The following is a 13,869-nucleotide window of genomic DNA, read 5'->3' as shown; positions in this document are numbered from 1 at the left end:
TATATAATATAAGCATGTATAAACATAAATAAAAATGGAATAAATAATGATAGCCAAGGTAATTTCTATAATAATTTGTACTTCACGGTTTGAATCATATTTTGTCATGTTGGATTCATGGGATTATAAACATGCTATTATTTTTGGAAGAGTGTTTTTTATGACTGTTGGCATAAGGACAAGACACTTGAAGATGTTCATAAGAAATATAATGGAAAATATTGGACGGACATGGGAGATAGGTGGCTCAGGAGTAAACAACACCTGCTGTTCTGCTCCTGGACCCAGGTTCAATACTCAGAATATGCATGGAAGATCACAACTACATGTGACTTCAGCTCCAGATAATTCAAAGCCCTTTTCTGGATTCCACGTTCTACAGTACTACAGACATGTGCAAGCAGGTAATCACAATGGACTTTTATTCAGCTATAATAAAGATGATATCATGGATTTGCATGTATTTTTGTTTTAGCTTCAAGCAGGTAAAACATCATACAAAGAAATCTTTATGTAATCACAGTGAATTTTTATTCAACTATAACAAAAATGATATCATTAAATTTGCAGGCAAATGTATAGAAATAGAGAATAGTATAATAAGCAAATCTGTTGTGGTTACCTAACACATTTCATTGTTCATTCATCAGTTCAAGACCTTTAAGTTGTTTCTCTTCCATAATTACTGAAAACAAACCAGTGACGAACTTGGATGATTATGTATTTGGATTAGGGTGTCGATTTTTTTGGACATATACATATGAGTGTACACCTGGCTCATAGTATAGATCTACTTGAATCCTTTTAAGAATTGTCCACACTGGTTTTGAAAATGACTGTACTAGTTTAAAATCCCAACAGCAAATGTGGGTTTCCTATCAGGCGATGGAAACAGATGCAGAGACCCTCAGTCAGACATTAGGCTAGAGCTTGGGGAATCATATGGAAGAGTTAGGGGAAAGATTGATGGACCTAAAAAGGACAAGTGCTCCACAAGAAGATCAACAGTGTCGACTAATCTGGACCCTTGGGAACTCCCAAAGAATAAACCAGCAACCTAAGAGAAAATGGGAACCTAGGCTCCCTGCACATATGTAGCAGTTGAGCAGTTTGATCTTCATTCAAGTCCCCCAACAGCAGGAGCATGTGATGTCCTGAATCTCTTGCTTGCCTACCTTCCTTCCTGCTTGCTTGGCCTGCCTGCCTGTGGATCCCATTCCACTTAGGAGTTGCCTTGTCAAGGAAGTGACTTGACAGAAAGAGGAAAAAGTGAGAAGAGGGAGAGATGGGGGAAAGTTATGCACAAGGGGGTACTTCAAAGAGAGAGGGCCTGATGTTTGGATCTAAAATAAATAAATTTAATATAAAAACTAATATATTTAAAAATATTAATCAAATATTTTTTAAATTTATAATAATGATCGAAATAAATATTTTACTCTTTGGTTATTATTGAAGTAACATCTTTTAGATGTTATTTACAAGAACAAATTATAAGAATTTTCCATTTAATCATACTAGTAATGTACACTTCTAAGTTATTTGACAGTCCCTAATGGTGTCACTCTTTTTTACCCAGTCAAGGGTAACATATATTGGAACATTTCGAGTCTTTTAAGGTGTGAATAATAAATACAATAACTGACTTTAATGGAGGGAATAAGTTGAGGAAGGAGTTTGAAAAGGAATTCCTTGGACTTCAGACCAACCTGAGTCCTATAATACTTTCCAGCTTAAGCTCTTGACTAACAATTCACTAAAGAAATCGAATCAAATCCATTTGAGCAATTCTTTGCCAAGGGATGGTAAGCTCTGTCAGAGGGAAGTGATGGACGAGCCTTGACCGACCTTGAAGATTTTTCTACCTGGTTTAGATGTAACCTCTCCAAGTGCCTGTCATCTGTGTGGCTTTGTATCACCTGCTCTTTACAATGCAGCTGGTGTCCCATACTGAGTAGCAGCTGTTCTGGGGCTGTGACATAAACACCAGTTTTTTTTTTTTTTTATTATTATTAACTTGAATATTTCTTATATACATTTCGTGTTTTATTCCTTTTCTCGGTTTCCTGTCACACATCTCCCTCCCCCTCCCCTTCCTTATGGGTGTTCCCTCCCCACCCTCTCCCCCCATTGCGCCCTCCCCAACAGTCTAGTCCACTGAGGGTTCAGTCTTAGCAGGACCCAGGGCTTCCCCTTCCACTGGTGCTCTTACTAGGATATTCATTGTTACCTATGAGGTCAGAGTCCAGTGTCAGTCCATGTATAGTCTTTAGGTAGTGGCTTAGTCCCTGGAAGCTCTGGTTGCTTGGCATTGTTGTACATATGGGGTCTCGAGCCCCTTCAAGCTCTTCCAGTTCTTTCTCTGATTCCTTCAACGGGGGTCCTATTCTCAGTTCAGTGGTTTGCTGCTTACATTTGCCTCTGTATTTGCTGTATTCTGGCTGTGTCTCTCAGGAGCAATCTACACTTCTGCACTTCTTTGCTTCATCCATCTTGTCTAATTGGGTGGCTGTATATATATGGGCCACATGTTGGGCAGGCTCTGAATGGGTGTTCCTTCAGTCTCTGTTTTAATCTTTGCCTCTCTCTTCCCTGCCAAGGGTATTCTTGTTCCCTTTTTAAAGAAGGAGTGAATCTTTCACATTTTGATCATCCGTCTTGAGTTTCATTTGTTCTAGGCATCTAGGATAATTCAGGCATTTGGGCTAATAGCCACTTATCAATGAGTGCATACCATGTATGTCTTTCTGTGATTGGGTTAGCTCACTCAGGATGATATTTTCCAGTTCCACCATTTGCCTACAAATTTCATAAACTCATTGTTTTTGATAGCTGAGTAATATTCCATTGTGTAGATGTACCACATTTTCTGTATCCATTCCTCTGTTGAAGGGCATCTGGGTTCTTTCCAGCTTCTGGCTATTATAAATAAGGCTGCGATGAACATAGTGGATCACGTGTCTTTTTTATATGTTGGGGCATCTTTTGGGTATATGCCCAAGAGAGGGATAGCTGGATCCTCAGGCAGTTTAATGTCCAATTTTCTGAGGAACCTCCAGACTGATTTCCAGAATGGTTGTACCAGTCTGCAATCCCACCAACAATGGAGGAGAAATGCCAGTTTTCTATATTGTTACAGTGCTACTCTTGTGTTCCTTAGAGTTAACTTTTCATTTTTCAATCCTTCCTTGATTCATAATTTAGTTAGTTACAGATGATTATCATTAATGTAAACCTTCCAGGATGAAATTTCTATCTACATGAATGGCTCAGCTTGTGCTTTATTTCTCATTGAATATATTAAGCCAAAAATGGCTTATTCAGAGGCATTTATGTTCATTTACTTTGCTAATTTTGTAGGCTGAAGAAATGTTTCAATCAGCAAAATGCCTGCAGAACAATTATGAAGACCTCATTTTGAAATCCAGCACCCATGTAAAAGATAAAAAGTACATCTATCACCCTACAGACAGGAGATGCACAGGTCCTTGGAGACCTCTGGTCAGTAAATAGGCAATTGTTGAAGTGCAAATTTATTAAGAGAAAATAATGTGGAAATCAAAGGAGGTAAATACCTCCAATGTCTATATATGTATGCATGCACACACACACACACACACACACACACACACACACACACACACACACACACACACTGTTCTAAGAAGCAATTCCTCTTTCCAGAATCCTAATTGAAAGGTCTAAGGATTTTCATGGATTTGGTTTTATTACACATGCTTCACAATTTCTCTTAAATTTCTAAAAAAATTACTGTATCCTATTTTAATTTAATCATACTATGCACAATATATATGATTAAATATTAAATTCTCTTTAATGTTTAATTGAGAAAAGTAATTGGTCTTGCTCTGTGTGGCCTCTTGGTAAGTGTTACTATAATATTTTAATATGCACAGAAATGCTTATTATACAATTTAAGTTTTAAGTTAATTTGCTTTACTTGGACTGAACTTTGTTTTGCTGATTTATCACACTAGAAAAGAAAATGTACTTTTTAATCTAAACAGTTTTTTTTTAAATTTAGTTGTACTTTTGCTAGAGATGGCTTTGCATAAAATGAGGAAGTTAATTTCCTGTTCTAGATACTGCCTTAGATATTAGAAAAAGGTTGATAAATCTCTGTGCTTTGTGAGTCATAGCAAGTTAAGATGTTATCTACATAAATGACTCAAAATAAAATGGTTTATTAGCACTCCTTGCATTCTTTCAAATATATACATTTGCACATATATACTTATATTTGCATTTGCATATACATACTTATATCTGTGTATATATACATACATTTATATCTTTTCTTTATAATAAAAATTATGCAATTGTCACCTTGACTTTCAATCATTTTACTATGTTAGCTGGTATAAATGGCTTATGAAAATGTTTCTGTATACTCCACGTATTAAAATGTTCAGTCCAGCTACAGAATATTAAGAGTTAGAGAAAAATTAAGTCAAATGAGTTAACTTGGAATAATTTATGTAAAATTTTGTACAAATACTGGTTTTAGTATTTTAGTCAATTTTAAGCTTAAGATTAATTGATTTGCAGTGGTAACATTCTGTCAGATTGATATAGTGGAAGTGTGACTGTTAAAGATAATAAAACATTGGTATATAAAGTCCTTTTCTTTGGAACATGGAAACCATGATGATGTGCCCCATAATAGGATGGTGAGGAAAATAAAAACAAAGAAAAACATTTAGGATAATGGTATTTCGTAGAGCTAGAGAGACTTCATAAAAGAATGAATACTCAATAATCTGTGAGGGATTAGTGGATGAGTCTTATATTTATGCGTGAGAAACTAGATAGTAGGTGGGTCTTTACTGAGGAAGAATATAAATGTCTTAGGAAATATTCTATTTTACTTGTGTTTAATCCCAGATAGCTAATGGAGGCAAAATTGAAGTTTACAGTAATTGAAAGGACAAACAAACAAAGAGAGATCTGTCTTTCAGAGAACTTTTAGAGGCAGAACTCAAAACTCAGAAATTATTGCTAGGTACAATATAGCAATCGGAAGGAGAAATAAATACCATTCTCTATGGATAAGGTCTGGGGGTCAGAAGAACTGCCAATTCAGGAAATAAAAAGCATTAACATTAAAAATTAAGCAATTATGAAAAACAACTGCTGAGAATCCAAGAAAGATGTGAATGAGAATATTTTCGTCTGCATTTGGAAAGTAATCTATTTCTTTTCCATTTGGAAAAATGTAAAGCATATTAGACATATTGGCTGCAGTTAAAGTTTGGGACAGTTACATGTTTATGAGTGAATACACTGTGGAAGAAAAATTAAAGAAATCATATAAACTCTCTCTCTCTCTGTCTCTCTGTGTGTGTGTGTGTGTGTGTGTATTTATATGTGTGATATTCTCTGTGTCTCTTCCCATGTGATTTACAAATCATGACTTTGTATTGAATTGCTCTTTGTCATTTAGTTTTCTTTTCATCAGATATTTTACTCGTGACCACAATTTTTACAGATAGCAGACTGCTTATGTCACTGTTATCTGATCTGTTGTCATTGTTCCATTGGGGGTAAAAGTTGGAGACCTTGTCCTATCTTGCTGCATTGATATGACAAACACGAAGGGCCTCTGCTAATATATTCATTCATACTTTTCATAGAAAGAATTATTTTTATGATATGGAGGTTATATATATATATATATATATATATATATATATATATATATAAACTTTAAGTGAACCTTCCTTTTTATTTTCTTTGTTACTAGATTTAACCATATTCTTCTAAATAGAAATTATATTTAATTTTTCTATTGAAGAATTTTTGGTCATTATATTTATACTACAGGGAGTGAGTTTAAGTGTAAAATGCACACGAGATGCAGTTACACCAATAAGCTTCATCATTAGGAATTTGTTAATAATAACTACAATGTCTTGAAAAGATACATGTGTTATGAAACTAAACCTGTCTACAGATGCTCAAAACTATTAAATAAATTTTTGTAACAAGATGCGATTTCTTTGGTCACTTCTTAGGTCAATTCTGTTTAGGAGAATAGTCCTTCAGTTTTAGAATCTCTCCTGTTTACCCCAGTTATATTCATGTGTGAGTGTCATTATATGAGCTTATGTATAGCATCTATATGTAGATGCTTTTGGAGGCCAGGAATGGGTGTCAGATCACCTGCAACTGGAGTTACAGGTCGTCGTACCTATCTGCTGTGCATGCTAAGAACAGAAGCTGAATCCTCTGAGAAAAGAATAACAGCCTTTTACTATCAACCTGCATCTTTGGTCCCTATAAATTCACGTTAAGGTCAAATTGGAGAAGGACAAACACACATGTACAAATGAGTATCTCTGTGATGTTTTATTGTTTCATGGTACTGAGAGTCAAACTAAAGACACTGAACATGTAAGATGTGCTGTGTCACCTATGCTTCTAGCATAATTTAACTTTTAAACATATATAGGATAAATGCATACTCATGTGCATATTGTAAGCATGCTTTTGAAGCCCAATAAAAAGTAGAAGATTTGTTACAGAATATGAAACTATACTTTTAAATTTCACTCCATTTTTATGAAAAAAGTATAATGCAATAATAAAAAATCAATTTGGATTTACACTTCATTTCATACATATTTACATATTCAACAAATTGCTTTAAATTTCAATATTTTTATGATTTTGTTAAAAGGTCAAACTTTAGTGTCTTTAAGAAAATTATGAAAACAGTTAAATTTAACACTTATTTTAAAAAATAGAATTCATTCTTGGAAGATAATTAATGTATCTTTTTCTTTTCTTTAGCCATTCCATACATTCTTTCCTATTGTGACATCAAATAATTGAATTTAAATCAGTACAACCTATTGCATTTCATTCCCACATACTGTAGACATTTTTGTTCTTTCTGAGATTTTCTATGTCTTTTCTGTTTGTCTGAAACTCATTTTGTCTAGTAGGGGTCGCATTTAAAACCCATACTGTCTCCAGGAAGTTTACATTCTCATTATACGCTCCATGCCAAATTCCAGTAACATAGTTCATAACGGCATGGGATCATTCATATTTAATAGGGAATATCAGAATGGATTTCCTCTTGTGCTCATAAAAACTAAAACAGAAGCATCCAATGCATTTAGGAATATAAAAACATGAAAGTGTATAATCTAAGAAAAAACTAGTTTTATGGCCAACTTATAATGGCCAACTGCTTTATGAACACATGATAATATTTTCAATAAAACTAAACCATGCCTGTCACTGATCAGTCTTCTATAAGTCTATTTGTGAAATACTGACAGTTGTTTATCTTCGTGTATGTGTGTGTTAATTTTAAACAGATTTTATTTTATTTTTTATTATTTTATTTATTTACATCCAAGATCTCTGCTGTTGCCCTTGTAGCTTTCAGTCTCCGTTACTATAATTACAAATTATGCCACCAAGTACATTGTATTTGAGGGCAGTTGAAAAACACAATCACAGAAACAACCAAAAAAGTATTTTAACATGCAAAGGACATAGGCAATAAGACAAATCAGCATCCTACAGATTGGGAAAAAAATCTTCACTAACCCCACATCTGATAGAGGGCTGGTATCCAAAATATATAAGGAACTCAAGAACCTTATCACCAAAAAACTAAACAACCAAAACAAAAAATGGGCTATAGAACTAAACTGAGAATACACAAGAGAGGAATGTCAAATGGCTGAGAAGTATCTAAAGAAATGTTCGAAGTCCTTAGAGATCAGAGAAATGCAAATAAAAATGACTCTGAGATTCCACCTTACACCTATCAAAATGGCTAAGATCTAAACCTCACGTGACAACACATATTGGCAAGGATGTGGAGAAAGAGGAACACTCCTCTATTCCTGTTGGAATTGCAAACTGGTACAACCACTCTGGAAATCAGTCTGGAGATTCCTCAGAAAATTGGACACTGAACTACCTGAGGACCCAGCTACACCTCTCTTGGGCATATACCCAAAAGATGCCCCAACATATAACAAAGACACGTGCTCCACTATGTTTATAGCAGCCTTATTTATAATAGCCAGAAGCTGGAAACAACCTAGATGTCCCATGACAGAAGAATGGATACAGAAAATGTGGTTGATTTACATAATTGAATACTAATTACTATTAAGAATGAGGGTATCCTAAGTTTTGCAGGCAAATGGATGGAATTAGAAAATGCATCCTGAGTGAGGTAACTCAGACCCGCAAGTACATTCAAGAGTTATGTTCTCACTAATAAGTGGATATTAGCCAGAAAAAAAAAAAAAAACAGCAAAGAATACCTGAGATAGAGTCCACAAAACTCTAAACGGTCAACAAACTGAAGGGCACAATTAAGGACACCTCAGTTTTACTTGTGAAGGAGAAGAAGGGAACCACAAGGAGGGAAGAAGGGAAGAACAGGGGAAGGAGAGGGGATGGGGTTGGGGAGAGAGGAGAACATGATCTGGTATTGAAAGGGGGAAAAGTACTGAAGCCCTGAGGGCCAGCAGAAAGAATGGAAACAAGAGACCTCAGGAGGAAGGAGGTTAGGAAGACACTCTAGAATTTACCAGAGACCGAGGAGTGAGAGACTCTCAGGACTCAAAAGGAGGCGGAACCGTATGGTGGAGAGGGGGAATTTATTGAATCCACCTCCAGCAAAAAGACAGGGCATCAAGCAAGGGATGGAGCCTCCATTCCACAGCCAACCCTCTGATCCATAATTCTTCCTGTCTGAAAGAGTTGCAGGAATGGAAATGATGAAGACCCTGAGGAAAAGAAGGTCCAGCAATGTGAGGAGCTGTCCGAGGAGCTGTCCTCACAGATGTGAGGAGCTGTCCGAGGAGCTGTCCTTACATACTCCATTACAAGATGGCACCAGCATCTGGCAGAACGCACCTAGTAAAAAGGGCAATACGCAGGCGCCTGGTAACTTCCCTACTCGAAGGGACACGTACGTTATGGTATGTCATCTGGCATAATTGGCAGCGACCAGTCAGAGAGTGACACGTCCTAGGCGAGGATAGTTTCCTATATAAGGGATGGTTATTCCTCACTCGGCGTCTCCGCATTGTAAGCTTATGCTCTCCCTCTCAAGATGCAGTAAAGCTTTTTCTGTAGAAGGATCCTGTGTGTGCCGCGTCGTTCCTGCTGGCGAGACGTAGCGCGGGACACAGCAACAGGTCCAAAATGGATTTCAACTCAAGGGGCAGCCCCAAGACCTAACACCATTACACCATTACTGAAGCTATGGGGCATTCACACACACACACACACACACACACACACACACAAAAAGACCCATTATGACTGCCCTCCAAAAGATCCAAGAAGCAGCTGAAAGAGTCAGATGCAGATATCCAACCAATGAACAGAAGCTGCTGACATCTCTAATCGAACTAGGGAAAAGCTGGAAGAAGCTGAGGAACAGGGCAACCCTGTAGAAAGACCCGCAGTCTCAACCTGGACCCCTGAGATCTCTCAGACACTAGATCACCAACCAGGCAGCATACATCAGCTGAGATGAGGCCTCCAACACATATACAGCAGAGGTATATGTGGGTCTGGGTTCAGTCAGAGAAGATGCACCTAACCCTCAAGAGACTGGAGGCTCCAGGAAGTTTAGCAGTCTGGTGTGGTTCGAGGGGTAGAGACATTCATCTGCTGACAGGTGGTGGTGGGGTAAAGGGGTAGGGGTTGGGGGTGAGGGGGTGGAGTAGTGGGAGGACCAGGAGGATGTATGGGATGTTGAACCCTGGGGGGGGGTGTAGCAGGATGGGAATAAAATCTGGAGTATAAAAATAAATAAATAAATTAATTAATTAATAAATAATGACTTAAGGAAAAAAGATTGTGTGATTTATCTTTACTGGAAGCATACTTTTCCCACATTTATTTGTACTCACAATAAACGTCTATATAAATATCCTATATTTTTTACTATTATATTTATGAAAACATTGGTTTATTCCTTCATATGAAATTTGCAAACAATTCATGTTATTCTTTTAAATGCTATTTGGCCACTTTTTTCAATCCAACTATTTATATAATCTTAACTATATCACAGTTATAAAAATCAGGTTCTTCCCTCTACTCCCTTTTAAAACAGTTCCTTGACCAATTAATTCGAGTACTTTTCAAAGTAAATTTTTAATTAGAAAATGTGTGCTTCCTCATTTAATATTGTCTATATCATATAGTTACATGCTTTAATATTATATAAGCTGTGTAGACTTTACATGTTTATAAAATACATGTATCAGATGAATATTAAGCATATATGTCTGCATGTGTCCATGTATGTGTGTGTGTTTGTGTGTGTTTGTTTGTTTGTGTGTGTGTGTGTGTGTGTGTGTGTGTGTGTGTGTGTGTGTGTGTGTGTATAAGTGGTGTATCTACAAGTCAGGAGAGCAAATATAAGAGTCAAAATGAGACAGGGATTAGTAAAAAGGAAATTTACTAATGAAATTGCCATTACTTCAGCATTACTTGGTCTTTTGAAGCTATTAATTTTAACATTTCTCTCCATATTTTTGCTAACCCATTGCAGTGATATGTGATCCAATATCTTTCTACTACTTGCCATTAAAGGAGTTTTATAATTTTTTGTTGCATTTATCTCAGTCATCTACCATTAGTTGTTGAAAATTCTATATATCTTCAGTTCTTAGGTAGCAACACACAAAAAGAGGTAAATGAATAAAAACCTCACACACATGTTTAACTGCATAAAAGATATTTTCAGGCATAATTAACATTAAGACTAAAACTAACATAAAGGTCAGAATGTACAAACCAGTATACCAGATTGCTAGAATATAATGCTTACTGATAATTGTAATAATTTACAGAAAAGCTCACATTTCTTTTTAAATTTTTTATTGTTTACTATATTTATTTGCATTTCAAATGTTATCCCAGTTATCCCAGTTCCCGGTTTCCCCTCCTGAAACTCTCCATCCCATTCTCTTTCCCCTTCTTCTATGAGGGTGTTCCCCCACCCACACCACCCCTGCTCCCACCTCACTGCCCTAGCATTCCCCTACAATGGGGCATCGGGCCTTCACAGAACCAAGGGCCTCCCCTTCCATTGATGCCAGATAAGGCCATCCTCTGCTACATGTGCAGCTAGAGCCATGGCTTGTTCCATGTGTATTCTTTGGATGGTGGTTTAGTCCATGCAAACTCTGGGATATTGATGTTGTGGTTCTTCCTATGGGTTTCAAGCCCCTTCAGCTCCTTCCCTTCTTAGCTTAACTCCTCCATTAGGGTCCCCAAGCTAATTCTGATAGTTGGCTGTAAGCATCTGCATCTGTATTGGTCAGGTTATAGCAGAGCCTCTCACGAGTAGATATATCAGGCTCCTGTCAGCATGCACTTTTTGGCATCAGCAAAAGTCTCTGGATTTGGTGGCTGCATATGGGATGCATCCCCAGGTGGGGTAGTTTCTGGGTGACCTTTCCTTCAGTCTCTACTCCACTCTTTGTCCCTGCATTTCCTTTAGACAGGATCATATTCTTAGCCTTTGGCTTAGCTATAAAGGCTTTAAATCATAGATTTCACTATAATATCTTCTTTTTAAACTTGCACATTGTTAAAGAGGAAGCCATCTAGCATTCCATGGCCCATGTTTCCTCTGGCAGAAGAATCCATGGGCCTGCATCATGGATTCTCAAAACAGTCTGAGCTGTAGGCCTTAGTGAGAAGAAGATATCATGCTCATTCTTAATTTACTCACTCTTTAGACAGAAAATCAGTACATATTACACAGACATGCTACATATATTAACAGAGTTAGTACTCTTTAGAAGGCTTTGAAAATTGTTAGATTCAAAAATATAGTTTGTAGTCTTCCATATTGGAGAGCAACATACTGATGGGTATACCAGTAGATCTCTCTGTGTATATATATTGCCAGCTCAGGGTTTGAGAAAGCTAGGTATTCTAGGAGCACGAGCTCTAGAAACTTACCCCTGTGAAGCTCATTTCTCTCTGTGCACCATGTATTGAAACTTACTATCTGTGTTTTTATTATCAGAGACACTGTATGTAAAGGACTTTTGATGGATGCTATTCATTTACATCAGTAATAGAAGTATATGTTCCACTTGGAATATTATTATTCTCTGGAAAAATATTATTCTCTTTTGTCTTAAATATTTGTTGCTTGAGAGAATAAATAGAATTATGAACACATTTCTCTCATTTGAAAGATGGGCAGTAAAGAATAAGCACATAATATGTTGACACCTATGAGGACTGACAATATTTAATTAATAATGTTAAAGAATAATCTTTATTTCCTGTTATGAGTAAATACAGCTTCATTAAGTAGAAGACATCTGTAGAATGATAAAATGATATTAATTCAAGGTATTTATATAGCTTAGGAATTACCTGAACTCACATGTGAAAACAGAGAAACAACTCCTGAAACTTTTCCTCTGATCTAACATACACTCATGTTGCAGTATGTGGATGAGTATGAACACATGCACACATATTTACACACAAATAGATGAATATCAAGACAAAAACACAACCCCATATCTAATGTGGAGTCCAGCCAACAAGCTCACAATTAAAATAGTGATTTTTCTGGTACATCAGTTTAATGAAAACGTATTGGAGTAATGGGTTAGGCATTTCTGATTACAGTAAAGGAGAGGAGAGGAGAGGAGAGGAGAGGAGAGGAGAGGAGAGAATGGAGAGAATGGAGAGAGAGGAGAGGAGAGGAGAGGAGAGGAGAGAATGGAGAGAGAGGAGAGGAGAGGGGAGGACTAGGGGGAAAAGACATACTATCAGAAGACAGTACTCTATCAGAATCCTAGCTACAATCTTTGTTGCTCCCCACCCCTCCATCTTCTCCAATAAATAATATCATGGTAGAGATGAGGCAGCCTAAAAAGTAAATAGTTATCTCTCCCACTGAACTTTAAAATTCTTCTGTTTCAATCCTCGAAGTTCTGGGAGTATGAGATAGAGCCAAAATGTCCAGCATGTTGCCGATAAGTCTTAAATGCCACATTAGCTACAAAATCTCCACATTTCAACAAATAATGAAACAGGGGTAGTATTAATGGCTAGATTAAAAAAGGACAATAAATGAATCAATCATTTGTCATTGGTTATTATCCTCTAACCTATCATTGATCACTGTTATCATTAGCTTTGACTGCCATTACCTAGAATGTAGTCCTTGAGAATACTTAGTGTCCAAAAAAGGGGGATACTTTGGGAATATCCAGTACTTGGAATAACAATGTATTCATTGTCTTGTTGCCTAAATACATGTCTCCGTTTCTTTAGAAAGCTTTGTGTCAATGCAAGTTCTTACAATTTATTTAGAGGAAGCACTCATAAATACATTGACTGTAATTTTATTCCCTAATTAGTGTCAATAGCCAAACGAAAGACAGCTATTCCCTTATAAACTTCAGCTGCTTACCAAGTTTGGCACAGAAATATTTTTAATTTTCCAATCTTAAAGTCTGCCATAAATTTCCACTCACTGTTATGAGTGCATAGTTTCTTATTTTCCTTAATTTTTTTTAAACTTCTCGTTTTCCTCTCTTACTGATATATTCTTATGGTGGTTTGTATATAATTAAATGTGATGAATGATTGGTAAAGCCTTGGTCTCCTTTGATAGTATATCTGCACCTACAATTTTACATGGGACTTCATTGGTCTATATCACTTTAATGTGCTTCTTTGATAATAACAAATTGTACATCCTAGGTTACATATGTAGGATATAGATCAGTCTTGTTACAAATATGTGATGTAGGTCAGATGAAACTAATGATTTTTCTTCACAAAATCTAACTCAAAGCACTGTGATGCTTCCGA

General features: G+C 36.4%; 1 protein-coding gene across 1 annotated transcript in view; it reads right to left on the bottom strand.

Moving 5' to 3' along the window:
* The window catches only part of Klhl1 (kelch like family member 1), a 477,093-nt gene that overhangs the window by 232,357 nt on the left and 230,867 nt on the right, over positions 1-13,869 (bottom strand). The gene's annotated exons all lie outside the window — the stretch shown is intronic.

This window comes from Rattus rattus, chromosome 12, assembly GCF_011064425.1.
Source record: "Rattus rattus isolate New Zealand chromosome 12, Rrattus_CSIRO_v1, whole genome shotgun sequence".
NCBI classification, from domain to species: Eukaryota; Metazoa; Chordata; class Mammalia; order Rodentia; family Muridae; genus Rattus; species Rattus rattus.
The sequence above is the reverse complement of the archived record's forward strand: the minus strand, read 5'-3'. Positions and strand labels throughout refer to the sequence as shown.